The 23,345-nt window shown below is 43.4% G+C and overlaps 1 pseudogene; it reads left to right on the top strand.

The window, feature by feature from the left end:
- The first annotated feature begins 1,695 nt into the window (after positions 1-1,695).
- Positions 1,696-3,066, top strand: LOC129040955 (suppressor APC domain-containing protein 2-like; annotated as a pseudogene).
- The last annotated feature ends 20,279 nt before the right edge of the window (positions 3,067-23,345 follow it).

Below are 23,345 nucleotides of genomic sequence, written 5' to 3'. Positions count from 1 at the left end.
CATAGAAAAAAATATACAATACTTCTGTCTCATCATTTGCAGAATATCCATTATCCTTTTTTCAGAACTTATTAGCACCAAAGGGCTCACAGTGGCATAGGCCCTGGTCACAAGCCTCTGGACACCCAGGATGACTGAATCATATGTTTATATCAGAATCGAGTAGGATGAGAGACTCAAATCCATCCGGTACATGACCACCAAGAAACTCACCAACAGCAAGATGGTCTCGGCGGCCCTTTTTTCTGGAGAGACTCTTGGAGAGTCTGGTGCTATGAAAGTGCTGGGATCGCCTCTGATGCCTGCACAAGAGAGTCACCATGTATGCACTGGAGAGAAGCATAATTCCCACAAAGGAGACATCTCTAGACAATGACAGAGTAGAAAAATAAGGCTCCAGATGATGGACTTCCTTGGGGAAATGAGGCAGTTTTATTGAATGTCAGAAAACTGGTCTGAGTCATATTAAAAGAAACCACAGTGTCAAAGATTATGTAACTACTGCAGGACAACTGAGGGACCATAAGAAGACAAGAACATGTGAAATATGATTTGTGAATTTATGTTTAAACCTCACCAACCAGGAAGTGCTGGGGCTGATGGTGATGGCCTAGAGTGTGCTCAGGAGGCTGGTGGTGCAGATGCAGAGGACCCTCATCACCCTGCTCAGGTAGAAAAGCGTCTTACACTTGAAGTCATTTTGAAAATGAAGGGACTCAGAAAGGTCTTGAGACACCAAGAACACAATGGTGAGCAGCATCATGATGTGGACCAGGGCCAAGTGACTGGTGGTCAGGTCAGTGGGCTTAGGATCCAGAAGGAGCGTCATGGTACCAGAGAAAAGGAGGAGGATTTTGGCCGAGACTCCAGTAACAGCTTGGGCAAAGAAGGCACTTTTGAATGATAACATAAACGGAAACTGTGTTCATTTTAATGGCAAAAAGGAAATATTTTATGTACCTGAAAAAATCAACCAATAAAACTTCCATCATTAATGTTACTTATTTCAGATTCAAAATTATCACCGTCATTATCATTTTAAATCCATCCATTTATTTTGATTAATGTTGATTATCACATATAAATTCTTAAACCTACAGCCTGATCATTATATGATAAAATAATTAAGTTGATCGAACACCCACACATGCACAGTCACACCTGTAGAGGGCACACATTATCTGTGCTCCTATAGTATCAAGGACGCACTTCTTTATTAAGCATTTAGTTTTCACTTTTTGCATTCCTTCATTTAGTTTTCATCACCCAGAACTGTGACATGTATATAAAAATGAATCATGGGTGTTTGTAGAACAGAACTGAAGCAGATTTTGTGCTAATGGAAAAAGCAGTCACCTGATATATTTTGGAAAAAAATAATAATGCATTGAGTGGCTGTGATATCACATCAGTCTGACATCATGCTAAACATCACATTCATGCATGCAACGTTGCATGTATCCTATAAAAATTATATAGCAGATACATAGCAGAAGGTGTTCTTTTCAGATAGTTTGTGGTAGTAAAAAAAAAACTCCCTATTAGCAATTAGTATAATAGGATTAAACAATTTTATTATGGTCATCTACTAAAATCTTCTTAATGTGAAGTATATTAAAAACCTTGGGAGAGCGTCTGGCCGGCCCCGCCACGGGGCCGCACGCAGGTGGACGCGTGGATCGAGCCCGGGTGCCCATGGCCCGGGCCGCGACGGCGGAGCGGAGCCGCATGCCTCCCGCCGCGCCCGCGCGCAGCACAGAGGGGCTGCCGCGCGCCTTCCTGCAGAGCCTGCGCACGCTGTTCCACATCCTGTAAGACCCGCGGCGCGGCTGCGGGCACCTGCGCGAGATCCAGTCCCTCTGGCAGGGCGCCGACGCGCGGGAGCTGCCCCGTGGGGTCCTGGAGGGCCTGCGCGAGGTGGCCCCGGCCAGCAGCTACCTGACCTTCCAGCGCTTCGTGGCCGGCCTGCGCACCGCGCTGCTGAGCGCTGATGGCGGCCCCCGGGACCCCACGCACGCCCCGGCCCGGCCCGGCCCGGGAACCAGCCGCCGCAGGGCCTGCTGTTCGCGCCAGCCGACGAGCCGCGAATGGTCCTGGAGAGGAAGCCCCTGCCCCTGGGCGAGCGCGCTTCTCTGGCCGGTCCCAGCCGCGCGGCCGGCAGCCCAGAGCAGCTGTGCGACCCCGCCGAAGCGGTGCACTGCCCCGTGGAACCAGAGCGGTCCCAGAGCGCGGCGCTGGAACAGAGCCCCAGCGCGGACGCAGGTGCAGCGGCCTGCAGGGCTTTGGAGGCAGACTCAGGGGATGCGCCGCGGGCCCCCAGTGCCCGAGGAGAACGTCAGAGGCACACCATCTCCAGCGGCGTGGACTGCGGCCTGCTGAAGCAGATGAAGGAGCTGAAGCAGGAGAAGGAGGTGCTGCTGCAGGATTTGGAGATGATGCCGCGGGGCCGTGATTGGTACCAGCAGCAGCTGCAACGAGTGCAGGAGCGCCAGTGCCGCCTGGGCCAGAGCAGAGCCAGCGTCGACTTTGGGGCCACGGGGAGCCCCCGCCCACTGGGGCGGCTACTGTCCAAGGTACAGGAGGTGACCGGCTGCCTGGGGGAGCTGCTGGCTGCGGCCTGTGCCAGCTGGCCCTGCCCACGTCCTCCTCGGGGCCCCGTGCTCTGCCCTAAGGTCAACCTCGTCCCCGGACTGTCAGCAGCAGACCATCCTCATGCTGAAGGAGCAGAGCTGACTCCTTACCCGGGAGGTGACCGAGAAGAGTGAGCGCATCACGCAGCTGGAGCAGAAGTCAGCGCTCATTAAGCAGCTGTTTGAGGCCCGCGCCCTGAGCCAGCAGGACGGGGGGCCTCTGGACCCCACCTTCATCTTGCTGGTGTGGGCTGAGCCGGCCCACAGGGCCAGCCTGGCACTCAGCCCTTCGGAGCGGGCACTCTGTCGCACCCAACCTCTCTGGCTGGAGATCCCCGGCAGGCCCAGGCAGTCCCTGAATGGGCGCCTTCCTGCACCTCTTGCCATCCAGGCTCCCCGGGCCTGTCCCCGGCTGGCCCCCACACCGAACCCTTGACTTGGTTTTGGCTTCCGGTGCTGACACGGGCTGAGGCTCTCTTGAGTCCGCATAGTCCGCAGCTACTACTGCCGCTGTCAGTGGACAGTGAGGGACCCCTCCACCAGTTACCAGATCTCTGGTCGCCCGGTTTCCAGCGGTGCTGCCCTGGGTCCCATCTCCAGGGAAAGGCACTGCTCACGCCAGGCTGCACATCCGACAACGGCCAGCAGAGGGCGCTGGACGGCACAGATGCGGCGCTGAGGCTGCGCCCCAGACCTGGCGGGTCCAAGGGCAGCTTACCCCCACCTCAACCAGGGCACCAGGACAAGGTGGCTGTCGCTCGGACGGGAGCAGATGGAGGGGATGGGGAAGGCCTCTAAGCGGGGGTTGCTCGCCTGGCAGGGAAGCCCCAGGGATGGCGGTCGGACTTCAGGTCCTGGCCAAGGCTGAGAGACTCTGGCTGCAGCAGATCCGGGAGCCGGGTGGACGAGAGCTTGGCCTGCGTGTGCCTCCCGCAGACCCCGCGGTGATGGTCTTCCTCATCCTGGCCAGGACGCTGCCCCACGTTGCGTCCCACAAAACAACCTGTGAGCCTGGCTCCCCAGGAGGGCCCTGTCCCCAGGTGCCTGGGCCCCTACTTTCCAGGCGTGTCATAGGGAGAGTCTGTCACCCCCACACTCAGAATTCTCAAGGTCTGGGGTCCTGCTCACCCCCCTTTCCTCCCACGCTCAGCCAGATGCCAGGTTTCATCCAGGAGGAACCACTTCTCTCAGCCAAGGAAAAGAAGAACCCAGCCAAGGTACAGGAGGAGGCTGGGGCAGGTCCCCTTGGGTGTCACCCCCTGCCCCTGTGCCCAGGCCCACTCCCGCTGGTGTTGGGGTACGCACTGGTGGGGGCCTCATGCTCAGCCCAGCCTGGAGGGCCCCAGTGCCACCAGAGCCAGGGGCACGGCAATATCACTGATGGGTTATGCAGCCCAGGGCCCCCAATGCAGGTTCAGTGTGTGTCTGGGGGGTGGTGCACAGGGTCCCTGATGCGGGGTCAGTGTGTGGGGGGGCGCAGGGCCCCCGATGCAAGGTCAGGGTGTGTGGGGCGCAGGATCCCCTCGTGCCCAGGGCACTTTGGTGCACTGTCCCACAGGCACCCCTGTCTCAGAGGAGGGGTCCTGGCAGCCAGCGCGGCAACTCCCTTCCGGAACCCAGCTCCACGATAACCTGCACACAGCAGCCCCACAGAGCCACATCCCCTTCTGCACCCGGGCTGCAGAGGTGTCCCAGGACAGGCCCAAGCCAGACCAGCGTGCAGCTGTTTTCCTACCCTGAGGATGGGAGTGAGGCTTCCATAGGACATAAGCACGCCAGGCCTGGACCTCCTGGGTGGGAAAGGGAGCGGGTCCTGAAGGCCTGTGTCTCACAGCGCCAGCACCAGGTGGACTGCAGTGCAGTGGATGGGCCAGCGGCAGCCGGGGAGAAGCCCCCCCCCCCCATCAGCAGGCTGGGGTCTGCCCACCAGGGCCTCCCCACATCTGCCTTTGAGGGTGCCTGCCATGCCCTGGGGGATCCGGGCATCTTCACAGGACTGGAAGCAGAAGACAGAACAGTGTCTGTCCCAGGGTGACTTCATCAGGAGACCGCCCATGTAGAGCTGGACCCCGCAGCTAAAGCGGAAATGTGAGACAGGCTGGCACCTCCGGAAAAACTGCCTCTCAGCCTTGGTGTTCCATGCAAGGTGAAAAAAATATGGGTCATCCAAGTTTACAGCTTGCAATCAGGCTAATGTGTGGCCCTAGGGACCACGAGGGGAGAATTTAAAGTGGCCCGGGCAGGCACAGTCTAGGTGGCTGGCAGAGGCACATGCGGACCCTGCCTGGAGCCCGCCCTAGTGACGCTGGGCGGGTCAGTCTCCTTGCAAGATATGAGCAGCATCCCTGGCCTCTATCCACGAGGTGCCAGTAGCATGCGCGGGTACATACACGTGCATGCACACACAGTTATGACACCTAGAACTGTCTCAGAATGTCAAAATGTGTCCCTGGAGGCAGAAGTGTCCCTGGTTGAGAATGTGCCCCAGAGGAAACAACCACACTAGGCCTCAGGATTTTGTGTTGATCAAGTTCCAAGGAAAATGAATATCTCATTTGGCCGCGGTGGCTCACGCTTGGAATCCCAGCACCTGAGGCCAGGAGTTCGAGGCCAGCCTGGCCAATGTAGTGAGAGACCCCCATTTCTACAAAAAAAAAAAGAAAAGAAAAGAAAGAAGGAAGGAAGAAAGGAAGGAAGGAAGGAAAAAGAAAAGAAAATGTGATCTCCAGATTTAAAATTCATAAACATCACAAGAAAACAATACACTATGAGAAGTAGACTCTGTAGACACAGATACTGGAATTATCAGATAGAATATAAAGTAACAGTGTTTTATGTATCTAAAGAAATAAAAAAGATTTCTGGAAATATGAAAAAAAATCTTGTTTTATCACATGATTGTTCAAATCATCCTTGAGTATTAGAAATACACTACAGCATCTCCAAATTTAAATAAACCCGAAGTAGTATAATTACATCACTCTGAATCAGTGCAGATTTGTAGTGTCTTAAAATGTTAAGATTTGCATAAATGCCTAAAATAATTTGTACTACTTTATTAAAATGGAAAATAGTCAAAATTCAAATTCAAATATAATTACATGTCAAATTTTCTTCCACAAATCTATATATTTATATATTCATAATATTAATATTTCATCTAGAAACACCTACTGACTAGTTATAATTCAGTGAGATGTAAGAACAAATCTTGAGATAATTACAGACATTGTCCCACCTGAGTCTTGATCGCTCCCTGGTAATGAAGCTGAGAAACAGACGCTCACCTGGCTGGGTCTTGGAGTGAGTCTGTGTGTGAATTGTGGTCCCTGAGCCGTGGTTATAAGGAAGGGATGCTGTCAGTTTATCTCCCTCAGGCTCATAATTGTCATGTTACCTGTAGAAGCAGGATGGCCCGGACCCTGCGATTGTTAGAAAGGAGAGCCACTGGGAGAAAAGTAAATGTACCTAATTCCTGAAAACAGCAGAGTAGCCACAGCTGGGTTCTGAAGTTCAGAATGAGTGAGCTCATTTTCTTAGGTAACTTTTGCTCAGGTGGATTGCCTCCTCTCAGTCCTTGTCAACAAAATGGATGTTAAAGAATAACTCTAACTTGAAACCGTCTTTACAGTTTTGTGTCAGATTACCAAATGTTTCCTTGCTAAAAAAAAAAAAAAACTATACATACATACCATGGCATGAATGAATATCATAATGCTACATAAAAGAAACCAAATTAAAAAGCATGCATAGTACCTAATTCCATTCATTAAAAAATCAAAAAGCAAACAAAACTGAATTTCTGGCTTCAGGTAAGAGTGAGGTAGCTTGTTTAACAAGACTCTCACAGGAAAAGTAATACATTTTTGATAAAATATGATATGTAATTATATAGAAATATATTTATGTGTAATACATATGGTATAATACATGTATGGGTAAGAAGTGAATGAGAATTTCAGCTTCGTCCACTTTAGGGGAGTTAGGGATTGGAGATGAGTTTAGTCAAATTAAGTTTCTTCTAGAAAAATAACAATACTCCTCAAAAAGCATAACAGAATCTAGAGTGTCTATCTGTCATTTATGGTTTCTAGCATATAATTTTAAAGTTCATGAGATGTGTCAAAAAAGTAGGATAATGTAATTCATATACAAGATTAAAAGTAAAACAGGTATTGGAAGCTAGCTCCAAGACGTCCAAGGTGTTGTAACAAGATGGCAAGAATTGGAAAGCAGCTATTATAAATATGGTCATGGAGGTAAAGAAAAATATTCTCATAATGACTGGGCAAATGTGGAATCTCAGAAGAGAAATGGGAATTATAAAAAAACCAAATAGAAAGATGATAATAAAAAAAGTACTGTTGAGAGGATCATCTGATTAGAAACAGAAGAAATAAACTTAAAGACAGAGCCCTAGAAATTAACCAATCTGAAGACAATGTTTCAGACGAATGATTGAAGAAAAATAAACAGAGCCTCAGAGATCTGTGAGATGACTGGGTCCTGCTAGACAACACCTGCCTTCCCCAGTGTCGAGTCCACAGTGCAGCTGACCTGCCCCCGCCTGAGCGTTTCAGCTGTGGTCCAGCATTCTTCTGAGAGCCTGGCTCCAAAGGCCAATGGTCCACCCTGGGGCTCCTGCCACAGACACTAATGCCACTGCCATTGCTTCCACGAGGCCAAGGGGGAAGTGTGGAGACCAGGCACTTTCATGCACCCCAACAGTGGAATCCACCCTGTTTTTTTTTTTGAGATGGAGTTTCCCTCTTGTTGCCCAGGCTGCAGTGCAATGGCGAGATCTCAGCTCACAGCAACCTCTGCCTCCTGGGCTCAAGCCATTCTCCTACCTCAGCCTCCGGAGTAGCTGGGATTACAGGCATGTGCCACCATGCCCAGCTAATTTTGTATTTTTAGTAGAGATGGGGTTTCTCCATGTTGGTCAGGCTGGTCTCGAACTCCGGACCTCAGGTGATCCGCCCGCCTCGGCCTCCCAAAGAATCCACCCTGTTTTTGAGGCAGGTAGGTGGCAAGTGGATCACAATGTTTCACAGCTGCCAGCCTCCACTGCACCCACTGAGGGGGGCCTTTGCTCCCCAGTAACAGGCCCATGGCATAGCCACACTGCCCTTTCCTGGGCATTTTGGTTCCAGCTGCACGCTCTTCTGAGGCATTGCAATCCCCACCTGCTGGCAGAGCAGTTGACTCTGATGGAAGTGGGGAGCAGCTCTGCTCTTCAGGGCAGGGCAGGGTCAAGCCATGCCTCTGGCACCAGCTGTCTCACTCCAGCCATTGCCTGACTAGAGTCCAGTGATGTGGGTCTTATCCCAGCTCCATGTTTCACCAACTGTGTGACCTGGATGAGTTTCTTCACCCCTCAGCCTTCCATGTCCACATGCAGACAGTGGATATGGGACACGAACAGTGACAACTGCACAGAGTGACTGGGCACGTCAAATGAGATGGGACCGATGGAAAGAAAAGTGGAGGCCTGGCCCATTTGTTGTTGGAAGTGCTCACTGAGGTGCAAGAAGGTCTATAGGTCACCCACCCATCTGCCCAGGAGCCTCACCTGCCTCAGTACTTATTAGGCACCTGATGTGCAGGGATTGTATGGCAGACACCCAACACAGCCCTTAGCTGTGGCTGCCACATGATTCCCCCACCTTGGCCTCCCAAAGTGCTGGGATTACAGGCATGAGCCACCACCCAAGCTTACATTTTTGTTTCATTTTTGTTGTTTTTATATGCTGTAATTACTTTCTCTTTTTCTTCTGTGTATCTACTACAGTTTTTTTTCCCTGATGGTTATCATGAGACTTATATAAAACATCTTGTATCTTAACAACCTTGTTTAAGATGATGACAATTTAACTTCTATGCATAGAAAAACTTTACAAATTTTCTCCCTTTCACACATTTTATATTATGTATGTCACACTTTACAACTTTTTATGTTGTGTGTCCATTAACAAATTATTGTAGCTATTTTATTTTTAATATTTTTTACAGATATTACACTAAAGGTCAAAGTGACTTATGCAAAACCACTACAGTGTTAGAGTATTCTAAATTTCACTATTTATTTATCATTTTCAGTGACATTTATACTTCAATATTTTTCGTATTGTTAGCATTCGATCATATCAATGTGAAGACTTCCTTTCAGCGTTTCTTGCAGGACAGGTTGAGGTGTGATAAATTCCCTCACCCTCTTTTTGTCTTGGAATGTTAGAATGTCTTGATCTCTATTATTTCTAGAGAGCCTTGTTGGATATGCTCTTCTTAACTGTCAGGTTTTTTTCTTCTTTCAGCATCTTGAATACATGGTCTCCCAGTTTGCTTGCAAGGTTTCTGCTGAAAAATCCACTGATACCATTATAAAGGTTTCCTTCTATGTGAGGAATTTATCTCTTGCTGTTTTCAAGATTTGTGCTTTATCTTTGTGTTTTGACAATCATAATGTGTCCAAGGGCAATCTTTATTAGGTTCTTCTTGCTGAAGGTATTTTGAGCTTCATAAAACTGGATGTTCATATTATTTTCTAGATTTGGAAAGGTTTAAGACATTACATATTTAAAGCTCTTTTCCTCTTTCTCCCTTTGTCTGAAATTTCTGAAACGTGTATATTTGTTCACTTGGTTATATATTGGTTACTTTTAAATAGCCTGTTTTGGAGTTTGCTGAATTTTTCTTCTTTAGGATTGAGTCTCCTGTTAAACATTTCTATTACGTGTTTCCCGTTCTGCCATTGTTTATTTCAGTTCCAGGACTTCTGTTTGGTTGTTTTTTATGGTTTCTATTTATCTATTAAAATAATTTTTAATATAGTTGGGGTCTTGCTATGTTGGCCAGGTTAATCTTAAATTCTTGGTCCCAAGCAATCCTCCATCCTTAGCCTCCCAAATTGCAATTATCACAAGTGTAAGCCACCATGATCAGTCTATTTCTTTATTATAATTCTCATTTTGTTTCTGTGTTGTTTCATAACATTTTTAGTAATCTATCGGTGTTCTTTTGCATCTTACTGAAATTTCTTGATGATTATTTTCAATTCTTTGTCAGTCAGTTCTGAGACCTCCATTTCTTTGCAGATTTGAACTAGAGCTTTATTAGTTTCTTTGGGTGATGATCATGTTTTTCAGATTCTTTAAGATCTGTGCAGCCTTATGTTTGTGTCCCTGAATACGAAGGAGTAAACACATCTGCCACTCATCATAGGATAGTTTTGAAAGATAAATACTTTCTCCTATTGGGTCCCTGGGCTGATGAGATTTTAATTGAGATTGTAGTTGAGTTTGTTGGAGCCAGGTCACATGACTGCTACGTGGTCTTTAGAGGGCTTCGTGAATATTTAGAAATCCATGTCTAAATAAGCTGTATTGCAAAGAACAGTGCATATCCTAACCCTGGTGTTGCTTGAATAGATGGAATCCTTCTGCCTTCCGTAAACAAAATTGATGAAATACGTGCGAGAAATAAGTGTTCAAATGCACACTGTGTCACCTGGAGAACAGAGCACTATATCTGGGAATGTCAGTCAGAGGAGACATTTTTTTATTTCTCAAGAAGGTGGTTATAGTCCAGCTGGGCACCTGAGGTCATTGGATTACAATAATTGTTTTATTTCAAACACTATGGATGACACAGGAGGACATTATGCTCAGTGAAAATAAACCAGGAACAGAAAGACAAACAATGTATGATCTCACATTAGCCATGTGAACTGCTCATTATCACTTAAGCCTAATTATAATGTGTCATAAAAGCTATACATGAACATGATCAAAATGCATACTTTGAAAAAATTTGATTTCATCTGTAAAGACGTGTAAGTCAGATGACGTTTAAGATGTTATAACTGATTCCACAGATGAGTCTATTGCTTTATATTTATACTTTCTATGTATAGTCTGCATGGCTGTTCAGTTGTTTTGTTTCAAAAAAGAAAGAAATGTTAAAAGAAGAAGAAAATGTTTTTCTTCAAGCTAAAAAACTTGATCTCATAGAAACAGAGTAGAAAGGTGATCACCAGAGGCTATGGTGGGGGTGGAACGGGTATAGTATAGATGTTGATCAAAGGGTACAAGTTTCCGTTAGATTGGGGAAATAAGTTTAGTGATCTATAGAATTGCATGGTGACCACAGTTAATGATAATAGATTGTATATTTCAGAATTGCTAAAAGAATAGACTTTAGCAAGTTGGTTAGGTGATTAATATATTATTTAGCTTGACTGCATCTTCCTATAAATCAAAATATTACATCGTACCACGTAAATATACACAATTACTTTTGCCAGTTAAAAAAAAGAAAATTACCACTATGCAAGGCTTCATCCTGCTATAAGAAACTTCAGTTTTTACTATGAAAACATTCTTAAATTACCAGAGTCACACTGGGAAGACTGACATGGTGTTCTCATTATTTAGACGGGAGTGTTATTAGGAGACTCCTGTTTTGTTAATACTGAGATCATCCAACTCACCAGGCAAATTTGACTTGTGTAAGTGATCTTCAGATACGAAAAGTGTGGAACCCAGCCGCTCCTCCTCTATTGTTTTCCAGATAGGTAAGTTCACTTTTCCCTTTGGTGGCTCCTTTTTCCACCAATCTCAACATCTGCTCTTATCCTGTTTCTGCAGGCAGCATGTCAATTGTGGGTCTGGAGGGAGACAAGTTGACAACATCACTTCCCTATAACCACTTGTTGGATCTGATCTCACATACACAGACTCACTCCAAAGACTCACCTGGGTGTCTGCTTCTCAGCTTCATTAACAGTGGGTGCTCACAAGTCTAGGTGAGTAATGAATTGAGATAGAATTTTATTAGCTAGTTGTTAGAATTAGCTCCTAATAATTTCAGTCTGTGGTTCATTGAATTATAACTACCATAAGAAGGTGTTTCCAGACTCAAAATAATGAATCTTAAGAAGTAATAAATTTATAGATTTGTAAAAAAATTTGGATTTTGAGATGTTCTACTTGAATTTGTATACATTTGACTTTTCTTAATATAAGTTAGCTGAACTACAACTTTCTGCATTTATGTGAAGTTTTATTTTATAAACACAGAAGTCTGAACTGTTAAAATTACTTAGTCATACTTCTTGCTTCTTTAAAGTTTGAAGATTGCTTTATATATTTCTGACATTTTAGAACTGTTTCAAATTAGGAAGTCATAAAACACAAGATATGCCCAACATTTTACAGTAATAAGATTTTAGCAGATACCCAGAAAGATTCTTTTAGTGGTAATTTCCTATTTTTCATTTTCTCTATGTTGATTAATATTTACAGGTCTGTAAGAAAGATTTTTCTCTTTCTTTTGTCTTCATTTAATCTCTTTTATATCAGTATGAATGTCTGGGTATTTATTTTCTTCTCTGGGTTATAATTCAGTGTTATCATTATTCATTTTGTTACATTATTCCAACTTGGACCATTGGAAATTCTTTCAGGTTGGCTTTCTTTGACATGTCTCCCTCGTCTTTTTTTTTTGAGACAGAGCCTCACTCTGTTGCCCAGGCTGGAGTACAGTGGCACAATCTTGGCTCACTGCAACCTCCATCTCCTGGGTTCAAGTGATTTTCGTGCCTCAGTCACCTGAGTAGCTGGGATTACAGGCCTGCGCCACCATGCCCAGCTAATTTTTGCATTTTAGTAGAGACTGGATTTCACCATGTTGGCCAGGCTGGTCATGAACTCCTGGCCTCAAGTGATCTGCCTGCCTTGGCCTCAGTTCAGGGATTACAGGCATGAGCCACCATGCCCAGCCTATGTCCCCATATTTTTTAAGGACTTTTTTAACTTTTCGGCTCCTTAACTCCTCTAAATTCAACTTGCATTTTTAATCCCTAGCCCTGATATTATCCATTTTTTACAAGAAGATTTGGTTGTTTTTATTGAAGAAGTTTATTTTGGTTTTAGAAACCAAGATCTGAGAGCTTGCTCAATGAGATTTGCTCATTGATACTGGAGTATCACTGCTCATAGGCCCTCTCAGCAAACTTTTGAAATGTACACATAAATATAAATTTATGTATGCCAATATCTCTATCTATCTATCTATCTATCTATCTATCTATCATCTATGAATCATCTGGATGGATATATTACAATAAATGTGGGTTCATCCTGATATTTTCAAATTTAGTACAGCACCACATGGTTAATTCTAATATTCTCACTTCATTTATTTGTAACTGTTTTTCAACTACACTGATAAACAAAAACTAATTATATGTATATATACACACATATATACACAAGATATATATACACTAATTACACACACACACACACGTGTGTGTGTGTGTGTGTCTGTAGACATACACGAACGTGTAAAGTAGTCTCAGAATTGCTAGTCCATACCCTTTTGGGAAACAAATTGCTCAACTAGAATACAGTGTTTGTGTATAGTTCTTGAGTCTTACAGTATCCAATTAAAGTACTGTTTTCCAAAATTGCTTAGGTCAGCACCTTCCATTCTCACACATAGAATGGGATATAATTTATCTTAAAAAAAAAAAAATAAGCCGGGCACGGTGGCTCATGCCTGTAACCCCAGCATTTTGGGAGGCCAAGGCAGGCAGATCACGAGGTCAGGAGTTCAAGACCAGCCTGGCCAATTTACTGAAACCTCATCTCTACTGAAAATACAAAAATTAGCCGGGCATGGTGGTGGGTACCTGTAGTCCCAGTTACTCAAGAGGCTGAGGCAGGAGAATCGCTCGAACCAGGGAGGCAGAGGTTGCAGTGAGCTGAGATTGCACCACTGCATTCTAGCCTAGGTGACAGAGGGAGAGTCCGTCTCAAAAAAAAAACAAAACACCAAAACATTTAACACATGCTACAACATGCATTAACCTTAAGGACATTATGTCAAGTAAAATAAACCAGTCACAAAAAAACAGATTCTAAGTGGTTCAGCTTTTATGATGTACCTGGCATAGGTAAATGCATGGAGACAGAAAGTACAATGGTGGTTGCCAAGGACAGGGGGAAGGGAAAATGGAGATTGTTGTTTAATGGGTACAGAGTTTCACTTTTCCAAGATAAAAAATGTTCTGGAGGTGGATGGTTATGATGATTGTACAGTAATGTGAATACATTTATTACTTCTAAAATGTACACTTAAAATAGATACAATGGTAAATTTTACAGTATGTGTGTTTCACCACTATTTTAAAAAGGGAAGTTGTCAGCTTTAGTATAATAATAGGCAAATACTATAAATCTAAAAATAGAAAGTAATTATCATTGTGTAAGAATGCACACAGTTCTTAAATAATATTTTTAAAAATATATTACTAACTGATAGATGATCGATTCAAACACAAATAACGTGAGAAAAACAAACTTAAGCATGAGAATTTTATGTGATATTTGGGAAGGCTTCTGTAAATATAAAATAAACCATAAAAGTAATTTCGGGTAAGATTAATACATTTGAATGTTATTGTTTTCAAAAGTTTAAACAGCAACAAAGTCAAAATTAATTAGAGACTATATAATGAATTACAGTGTATTCTGTAAGCAGATAATTTATTTTAATAAAAACTCCAACAAAACAAAAGTGGGCAAATTATTTGAAACACAAACAAACATTGCCTAAAAATAAAAGTTCTCAAACCTATTCATAATTTGAGAAACGTGACTGGATATGAAACAAGAAGTTCATTTAAATAACTTTACCCAATACATGGGCTGTAAACATTAATTTTTTGAGGTAAGTTCTTGCTCTGTCACCCAGGCTGAAGTGCAGTGGCATGATCTCAGCTCACTGCAATGTCAGCCTCCCAAGTTCAAGTGATTCTTGTGCCTAAGCCTCCCAAGTAGCTGGAACTACACGTGTGCACCACCACATCAGGCTAATTTTTGTATTTTTTTTCCCCTAGAGATGGGTTTTGCCATGTTGGCCAGGCTGGTCTTGAACTCCTGGCCTCAAGTGATGTGCCCATCTCGGCCTCCCAAAGTGCTGGGATTACAGGCCTAAGCTGCTGCACTTTGCCCGAAGATTAAATATTTCTGAAGGCATCCATTGAAAGAAAATGTCAACGCTGGTAAAATAGGAGAGAATAAAATGTGGTCCCAAGGAGTCAACACTACAACCCACAGCTTTCCCTGAAATGGCAAAACAAATCTACTCCCTGGGTGAGATTTTGCTAATCAAGGAAATTACCATAAGGAGGCTCACCTGGATGTGGAAAAGCAGCGTCAGAAAAATGAAGCCTCTCTCGTAGGCCTGGGTTTGACCTCATACCTCTAATCCTCCAGTGCGACCACCATCGTCTTTTCCACATCTCCCCCATGTAGTCCCCACAGCAACAGAAGAAATTCAATTCAACTATCTCCCCTGAAAGGCCCTGTCCTTGAATCCTTGAATTCTCTCTTCTCTTAGATTCTCAACGGTTCATTCAGCTATTTCTTTTCTTTTCTTTTGTCTTTTTTTCTTTTCTTTTCTTTTTTTTTTTTTTTTTTTTGAGACAGGGTCTCACTCTGTTGCCCAGGCTGGAGTGCAATGGCATGATCTCAGCTCACTGCAATCTCCACCTCCCCGGTTCAAGCGGTTCTCCTACCTCAGCCTTTCCAGTAGCTGAGATTACAGGTGCATGCCACCACGCCCGGCTAATTTTTTGTATTTTTAGTAGAAATCATGTTGGTTTCTACCATGTTGGCCAGGCTGGTCTTGAACTCCTTACCTCAGGTGATCCATCTGCCTCGGCCTCCCAAAGTGCTGGGATTACAGGCATGAGCCACCACGCCTGACCCATTCAGCTATTTTCACACAGAGCAGACATCCATTGTCCGAGACTTCAAAGTTTAGATTCCAACCCAGGGCGCACACTTATGCCCTGAGTGTATAGTGAACTGATTGCTGTGGAGCAGGAACAGTCCTCCGGCTTCTATGGTGAAACCACAGGAAAACTCCAACACACACGACCCCACTTTCACATTTGGATAACCAACACCGAAGTCCACTTAAAACCATTCAGACACCTGTGTCTCTGACTGCATCTTCTGTGGGCCAATATCCTTGCTGGAGAAGACACACAATATGCACCCAGAAACTGGTTGTCCAAGTGATTTCCCTCAACAAACAGCATTGGAAACACCTGAGAACTTGTAAAAAAAGAATATTATTGAGCCATAGACAAGAACTACGGAGCAAGTAACATGAAGGAGAGGCCCAGTAATCTGTGATATTTCAAACCCCCCAAGTGATCCAGATGCACGATAAATTGAACAACCTCTGCAGGAATGAAGTCATAGCTTATCCCTGAGTTAAAAAACAAATTATACAAGGAGTATAACACAGGCTTGTGGCACTTTTGGGGTTGTGACTCAACACTCAAAAAATATAAATACAAATACAAATCAATTTGACTGAAGACATAGCCTTCATTGACTTTCACTCTTTTTTTTAATTATTATTATTTGAGACGGAGTCTCGCTCTGTCACCCAGGCTGGAGTGCAGTGGTGCGATCTTGGCTCACTGCAAGCTCTGCCTCCCAGGTTCATGCCATTCTCCTGCCTCAGCCTCCTGAGTAGCTGGGACTACAGGTGCCCGCCACCACGCCCGGCTAATTTTTTGTATTTTGTTTAGTAGAGATGGGGTTTCACCGTGTTAATCAGGATGGTCTCGATCTCCTGACCTCGTGATCTGCCCACCTCGGCCTCCCAAAGTGCTGGGATTACAGGCATTAGCCACCGCGCCCAGCTGACTCACTCTTTTCTGTTTCACTTCTCTCCCTGTCCTCTTTGCACTTCCTGGGATCACCTCCCAAATCAACCTCTTGTACTTATTAAGTATCACAACTTTCTAATGGAAAACAAATTATAATTTATTCACTATTTTATAAAATACAATCGAAAACTCATATGGCAAATGAGTAGCAGATGTTATATTTGATAATATTTTTATTATTGTATTATGCTTGATAAGTTTTATTATAAAGCCATAAATAACAATCAAATAATTAAACAGCTTTTCAAGCACACCTCTAAAGAATAAGCCCTCTGCTAGGCACAGTGGCTCATGCCTGTAATCTCAGGACTTTGAAAGGCTGAGGTAGAAGGATCACTGGAGCCCAGGAGCTTAAGAGCGGCCTGGGAAACAAAGTGAGATCCCATCTCTACAAAACACTAAAAACATGTTTAAAAAAGAAAAAAGAATATACACTCTATTTGCATTCACCATTATAATATAGAGCACCTAGGATTAGTGTTTTCTAAATCTGTGGGGTTTTCTTTATGGCAGCCTCTTCCAGTGTACCAGGTGATGGCCTTTTTGTCAGATTTCATGAAATGGCACAAGTAACAACAGGCATTCCCAGTCATGCTCTCCTGTGTCTTCCTGTGCTTCAGAGAAATGTTTCTGCATAGTGTGGCCTTATGATACAGTTCCTGTCAATGAGATTTAGAGAGAAATGCCTGGGGAAGCTGCCCTTCTCTGAATTAAAAGGTAATGGCTTTCCATGTAATTCCCTGTGTCCTATCATTTTCACATTTTGTTCTTGTTGCTGTTTGGAATGTGGTTAATGCCTGGACATGGGACAGCCAGCTTGGAGTCCAGAAGGAGTAAGCATGAGCACAATTACTCAGCATAGACAACATCAGAGAGAGGAGATAAAAACAAGCTGCTAATTCATTAGGTCATTGGGTATTTCATCTGTCCTGGTGCTACCTATTTATGTTGTACATAAAATGAAATACATATAACATATTCTAATACTCTATGACGTTATTGTCTTGGTAACACAAATTACTAGCTGCAGAATTAGATGCATTATTATATGTCAATTGCACCAATGTAGAATGTGTAGGCGTGACCTATTACCTAATTTTATTGTATCTTTTCCCACAGTTGACCCTCAAATTTCCACTCTAGACAGGCTGCACAGAAGCAGAACATGGGCTGTAAAAGAACCTGAGAACTTCTAGCCTAAAAGCTGTGTGCAGTGCTTAAGGTTGAAACGCCCACAGCATCTGTCTGGAAATATTCCCCCCAACCCTGCCACCTTTTCTTGTTCCTCTCACAGAGCCAGGACCACATGATGAGGCTGATCAATCAGTGGAGTGGACAGGAGGGAGATTCCTGCCTCCTACAGTAGATTCACCATCTGGGACACAGATAGTGTGTAACCACAGCGTGCACACCCTGCAGATCCTGCTTCATATCATCTCCCGAAGACATCAAATTATTAAGATCTAGTGTGGCTACCTGATATTTTAAAGCTGTGCCTACAAAGCTTGCTTCATCCACCTCTCCCCATCTCTACAACTGCCACTGATCTAGGCTTAGGGACGTAAACAATCTGGTCTGCATTACTGCTCAGTAATCCCTAGAAATCATGGAGGCAGAATCTCTCTTCTCTGTTTATCAGAAACTCGGCCGAGCACGGTGGCTCACACCTATAATCCCAGCACTTTGGGAGGCCGAGGCAGATGGATAACTTGAGGTCAGGAGTTCTAGACCAGCCTGACCAACATTGTGAAACCCCGTTTCTACCAAAAATACAAAAATTGGTCGAGCATGGTGGTGGTGTACACCTGTAATCCCAGCTACTCAGGAGGCTGAGGCAGGAGAATCACTTGAACCCAGGAGGCGGAGGTTGCAGTGAGCCGAGATCGCACCACTGCACTCCAGCCTGGGCGACAGAGTGAGACCCTGTCTCAAAAAAAAAAAAAAAAAAAAAAAAAGGAAAGAAAGAAAGAAAAAAGGAAGGAAGGAAAGAGACAAAGAAAGAAACTCATTTTCCAAGTCCCCATCTCATCTCTGTCACATTTGTTCATGTGATGACACCACTTGTAGCTATCCTAAGACCTCAGAGTGATTACAGACAGCTCACTTCAATTTCTACCCCATATTTCAAACACATCTGCTATATATATTTTTTCAATAGGCCCCATCTACCTTGCTAAGAAAGACATCATCATCATGTTTAGTCTGTCTCCACATCTGCTGCAGTGCTGACTACCTGATCTGATGCTCTGGACTATTGCATTACTTTTCTCTTACCTCAATTAAGTGATCAGAATGTGGTATTTAAAACCTATAAGTGGCCTCAAACTCTTCAGTTAAAAACAATTTATCATTGCATTGCAAAAATTCCAAACTATTCATCAGAACTGAAAAAAGTCTTGTGTGAGATTCCATGGGGTAAGGAGAGCAGTGACAAAGCTGTAACCATAAAGCAGACAAGAAAATGGCTTTGATGCATATGTAACTGGGGATAAAAATAAAGAGGGAGTGAGGAACCAGACATAATTATAAAATAAAACAAGCAGAATTTTCTTTTCTAAATTCAGTCAGTTCAGTTGAAGAGCAGGTGTCCTCTCTCCACATGCACAATCAATGCTATTTCTTCACTCTAAATGTTTCAGTCTCTTACCTGGAAGATGTAATATTACTCCAATAGAAACAATTTTCTCGGCCGGGCACAGTGGCTCACGCCTGTAATCCCAGCACATTGGGAGGCCAAAATGGGTGGATCATGAGGTTAAGAGATCGAGACCATCCTGGCTAACATGGTGAAACCCCATATCTACTAAAAATACAAAAAATTAGCCGGCGTGGTGGCATGCGCCTATAGTCCCAGCTACTTGGGAGGCTGAGGCAGGAGAATTGCTTGAACCCAGGAGGCGGAGGTTGCAGTGAGCCGAGATTGCGCCACTGCACTCCAGCCTGGGTGACAGAATGAGAGTCCGTCTCAAAAAAAAAGAAAAAAAAAAAGAAACAGTTTTCTCTTAAATGTTGAGTATCTGCTACACACCCAGCACTGTCCTCTGTATTTATTTACTTTATATAACCATCAAAACAACTCCGTAAGTTATAAAACCTCCGAAATTTCCACTGGAAAAAAAAAATCAGCCTGGCAACATTTAAAAAATTGTATGATGTCACTTAACATAAATAGAAGGAACAACTAAGAAAATTTTGACTTAAATAGTTTTTTCTCCAATCTGTAAGGGAGAAAATGGAAAGCAATAGTGAAATAAAATGTAATATACTCACTCACTGTAGAATTAAATCTTCAAATAAACTTCTGAGCAATATTCAGTTTTATGAAAACATTTTTAAAATCACTGAGCAGATAATATAAAAATATTTCATAAACTTTGGAACAAAAAATTATATATTTGTTCTCATGTGAATAATAGGCAACTAAACAAAAAATATGTATATATATAAGGAAGATTCTGAACACAGGAGACTTGAGATTTGGGAAAAATAAGTTCAGTGTACAATAGAGAAACTCATTTTGCTTTAAGTATTTGTGAGGTTCCTAATTTGCTAGCAAATTGTCAACTCTCCCAACACTATCTTTTTGGTCCACAATTTGCTTTTCAATTTAAAGAAGCATAAACACACACACACACATACACACACACAATTTCCTCCTCTATATTTCTCTTACACTTATAGTTTATTTTTAGCTTAATATATTTGCATATTGCATTCAATGTAAATCACAGCACAAAAATCTTTATGTGTTCAGTTGGCCCATGTACAGGAAATGTGCAAAGAAAAATATTCAGTAATTTTTTTTTTTTTGAGATGGAGTCTCACTCTGTCACCCAGGCTGGAGTGCAGTGGCGTGATCTTGGCTCACTGCAACCTCTGCCACCTGGGTTCAAGTGCCTGCCTCAGCCTCCCAAGTAGCTGGGATTACAGGCACACGCCACCACACCCAGCTAATTTTTGTATTTTTCTGATCTTTATCATAACTGATATAATCTTCCTGTAGTTACCAAAAAGTTAAAAAAAATATGAAGTAGAACTTTTGACAATAGTCTCCAAATTATTTAAGTTCTCTGAACAAATCATTACTAAATATGTCATTTCACTGTATTACCCAATAGTATATTGTTACCATCTGTTGCCCCCAATCTTGATTAAAATAGTTTAACATTTGTGGCAGGAAAACATTTCATTTATTGCATATCAGTGTTAAAACACTGAAAAACATTTAGTTTATTAATTAAAACTAAGTTAACACATAGTCTAAGTAAGGCATTCCAAAATCCATTATATTCTTCTTGGTCAAAATACAGTCACAAACATTGAATAAGCATTATTTTTTTCTCTGATGAAATTATCTTGATACTTCCTTTCTCTATTTTTAAAGACTAAGGTTAATTATTTAGGAAACATTGATTTTAAATACATTTAAAACCTTTCGTGGAGAAGTTATCTGTATCTGTAATTTTTTAAAAAAATTATCACACTGAATAATATTTAAGACTTTAACCTTTTACTATAATACACTGGTATTTTAATAGACTGCCCAGCTTTTTTATCCCTTAAGGAGAGATGATTGGTAAAATTATTTATTTCAAAAATTCGGAATTTTTCACTCTTGCTTTAATAGAGAAGAATAATTCCCAGAACACCTACCTCATGCAGAGTAAGTAAAACACAAACAGCATCTTTCTTTAATTTTTTTTTTTTTTTTTTTTGAGATGGAGTTTAGCTCTTGTTGCCCAGGCTGGAGTGCAATGGTACAATCTCTGCTCACTGCCACCTCTGCCTCCCAGGTTCAAGCAATTTTCCTGCCTCAGCCTCCCCAGTAGCTGGGACTACAGGCACCCACCACCACAGCTGGCTATTCATTTTTTGTATTTGTAGTAGAGATGGGGCTTCACCATGTTGGCCAGGCTGCTCTCAAACTCCTGACCTCAAGTGATCCACCCTGCTTGGCCTCCCAAAGTGCTGGGATTACAGGTGTGAGCTACCGTGCCCAGCAATTTTTTTTTTAATTTTTATTTTTTAATTTTACATTTGCCATGAATTTCCATGGAGAAATTCATATAGAATGGCCTCTCCCAGCTCTGATGCAGCAACAATAGGTCACATTGTTTATAGTGTTTTCATATAAACACTAGGAATGTAGGCATAGTGTCAACCGATTTAAGAGTTGAATTACATCAATAATAGATGTTCCTTAAATAATCTCAAATAATGACAATACAAAGCAAGTATCCACTGAAATATAATTATACCTGTCCAAATATCATAGTCCTTGCTTCTTGCAAAAATACAAACCAGTAAATTATCTAATTGTCTTGACTTTAGATTATTCTCTATATTAAATATTCTTGTCTAATGTAAAGTTTGAAAATTATAATGCCTTTGTACTTTCTCGTGGGAATTCTCTGAGGTTTATTTAGACTTGATTTTTGAATACTCCCTCACATTTATTGCATTTGAAAAGTTTCCCTATGGAAGAATTCTTTATGAATTCCGGTTATTTCTAAGGTTTATATTTAAGATAAAACTCTTTCTACATCCATTACATGTATAGTGATCTTCTAGTATGAATTATCTGATGTTGAGTAAAGTGTGAACAGTTGTTAAAGGCTTTGCCACATTTTTTACATTGTATTTAAAACAGCACATAGAAAGCAAATCTGTTTTATTCATTAAGACAAATTAATAATCTGTTTTCCATTTTAAAGAAAGTGTGAGGGATTTTTTTTCTAGCTAGTCGTCATCCTTTATATAGACAGATTAGGGGTCCCTGGGTGCTGGAGACAGGGGTCCCTTGCCCACTCAGATATCTAAGAAAGTTCTGGTTGAGATTCATTCATTTAACACAGAAATATTAAGCAATTAACTTTGTGTGGTTACTTTGCTAGAACCTTGGCATAATTCAATGACTACAGCATACTGATCTCTGGGCCTCAATTCTATTCAATGAGTTAGACACTCCTTCAAAGTAGATGGACATCAGATTAGCAGGTCATGTCCACGGAATGTGAGATGAGATGCCCAATGGCCTCTTCTAGGTAGGGAGCCACCCTCTTAGATTCTGACCAACATGACAAATCCCAGGACCAGCTATAAGGTGGGTGGAATTTGAGTTCATAATAAGGGCCTCCTATCCTCCAAATATAAGGGGGAAATACAAAGACCATGGTTGGGAAGAGGCTGAAAGAACCCAGGGCCTCATGCATCTTAAGATTCCCATGAGAAGGCTGGAGTCTGGGTGTTCTGCAGAATAAAAGGAGTCAAAGAGGCTGCAGATGGGCCTCAGGTCCCCTACTAAGAAGAGAGGAGGCTGGAGCTCCCAGCCAGCCCTTGACAGACCCATCCCTATCACAGTCACATCCCAGCTCTGCCTGTCCCTCTCTATCCCACATCCAGGGGCCCAGAACTGGAGTTTTGATGAGCAGCCTGCTTTTCATTACCCTCCTTCTGCGGGTGCCATAGACGGGCCTGGGCGGAGCATGCCCGCCGGTAGTCGAGGGCACTAGTTGAAGATGCTAAGGTCCCCTCCCCGCCTTGGGCGCCTCGGCCTGCGCCATTGTGCTCTACCTGGCCGTGGCCGCGGTGGCCAGCACCTCCTCGGAGCTCTTGGAGAGCGGCAGGTGAAGAAAGACTCAGCGACTCAGCCCGCACAAGGCAAAGGCCCAGGTTCAGCGGGTTGAGGCTTCGAGAACGCAGAACAGGCGCCTGGGTGGAAAGTGGTCGCCAGGTGTGAGTGGCACCGTGGGCCCAGTGCCCGGTTTTGCTGCCCCCACTTCCTGAAGATCGCAGCTGGAGCCACCTGGGCGCAGCGTTTGATGTGGCACCTGCAGCGGCAGAAGGGCAGAAGTGACACCCAACCGCGAGGACGCTGCAGGGAGCCGGCACGGAGACATCTGTCCCCTCTGCCCCCAGGCCCCAGTTCCTGGCCAGCTTTGGCAAAAGCGAGAGGCTGGACT

This window comes from Pongo pygmaeus, chromosome 6, assembly GCF_028885625.2.
Source record: "Pongo pygmaeus isolate AG05252 chromosome 6, NHGRI_mPonPyg2-v2.0_pri, whole genome shotgun sequence".
In the NCBI taxonomy this organism is placed as follows: Eukaryota; Metazoa; Chordata; class Mammalia; order Primates; family Hominidae; genus Pongo; species Pongo pygmaeus.
The sequence above is the reverse complement of the archived record's forward strand: the minus strand, read 5'-3'. Positions and strand labels throughout refer to the sequence as shown.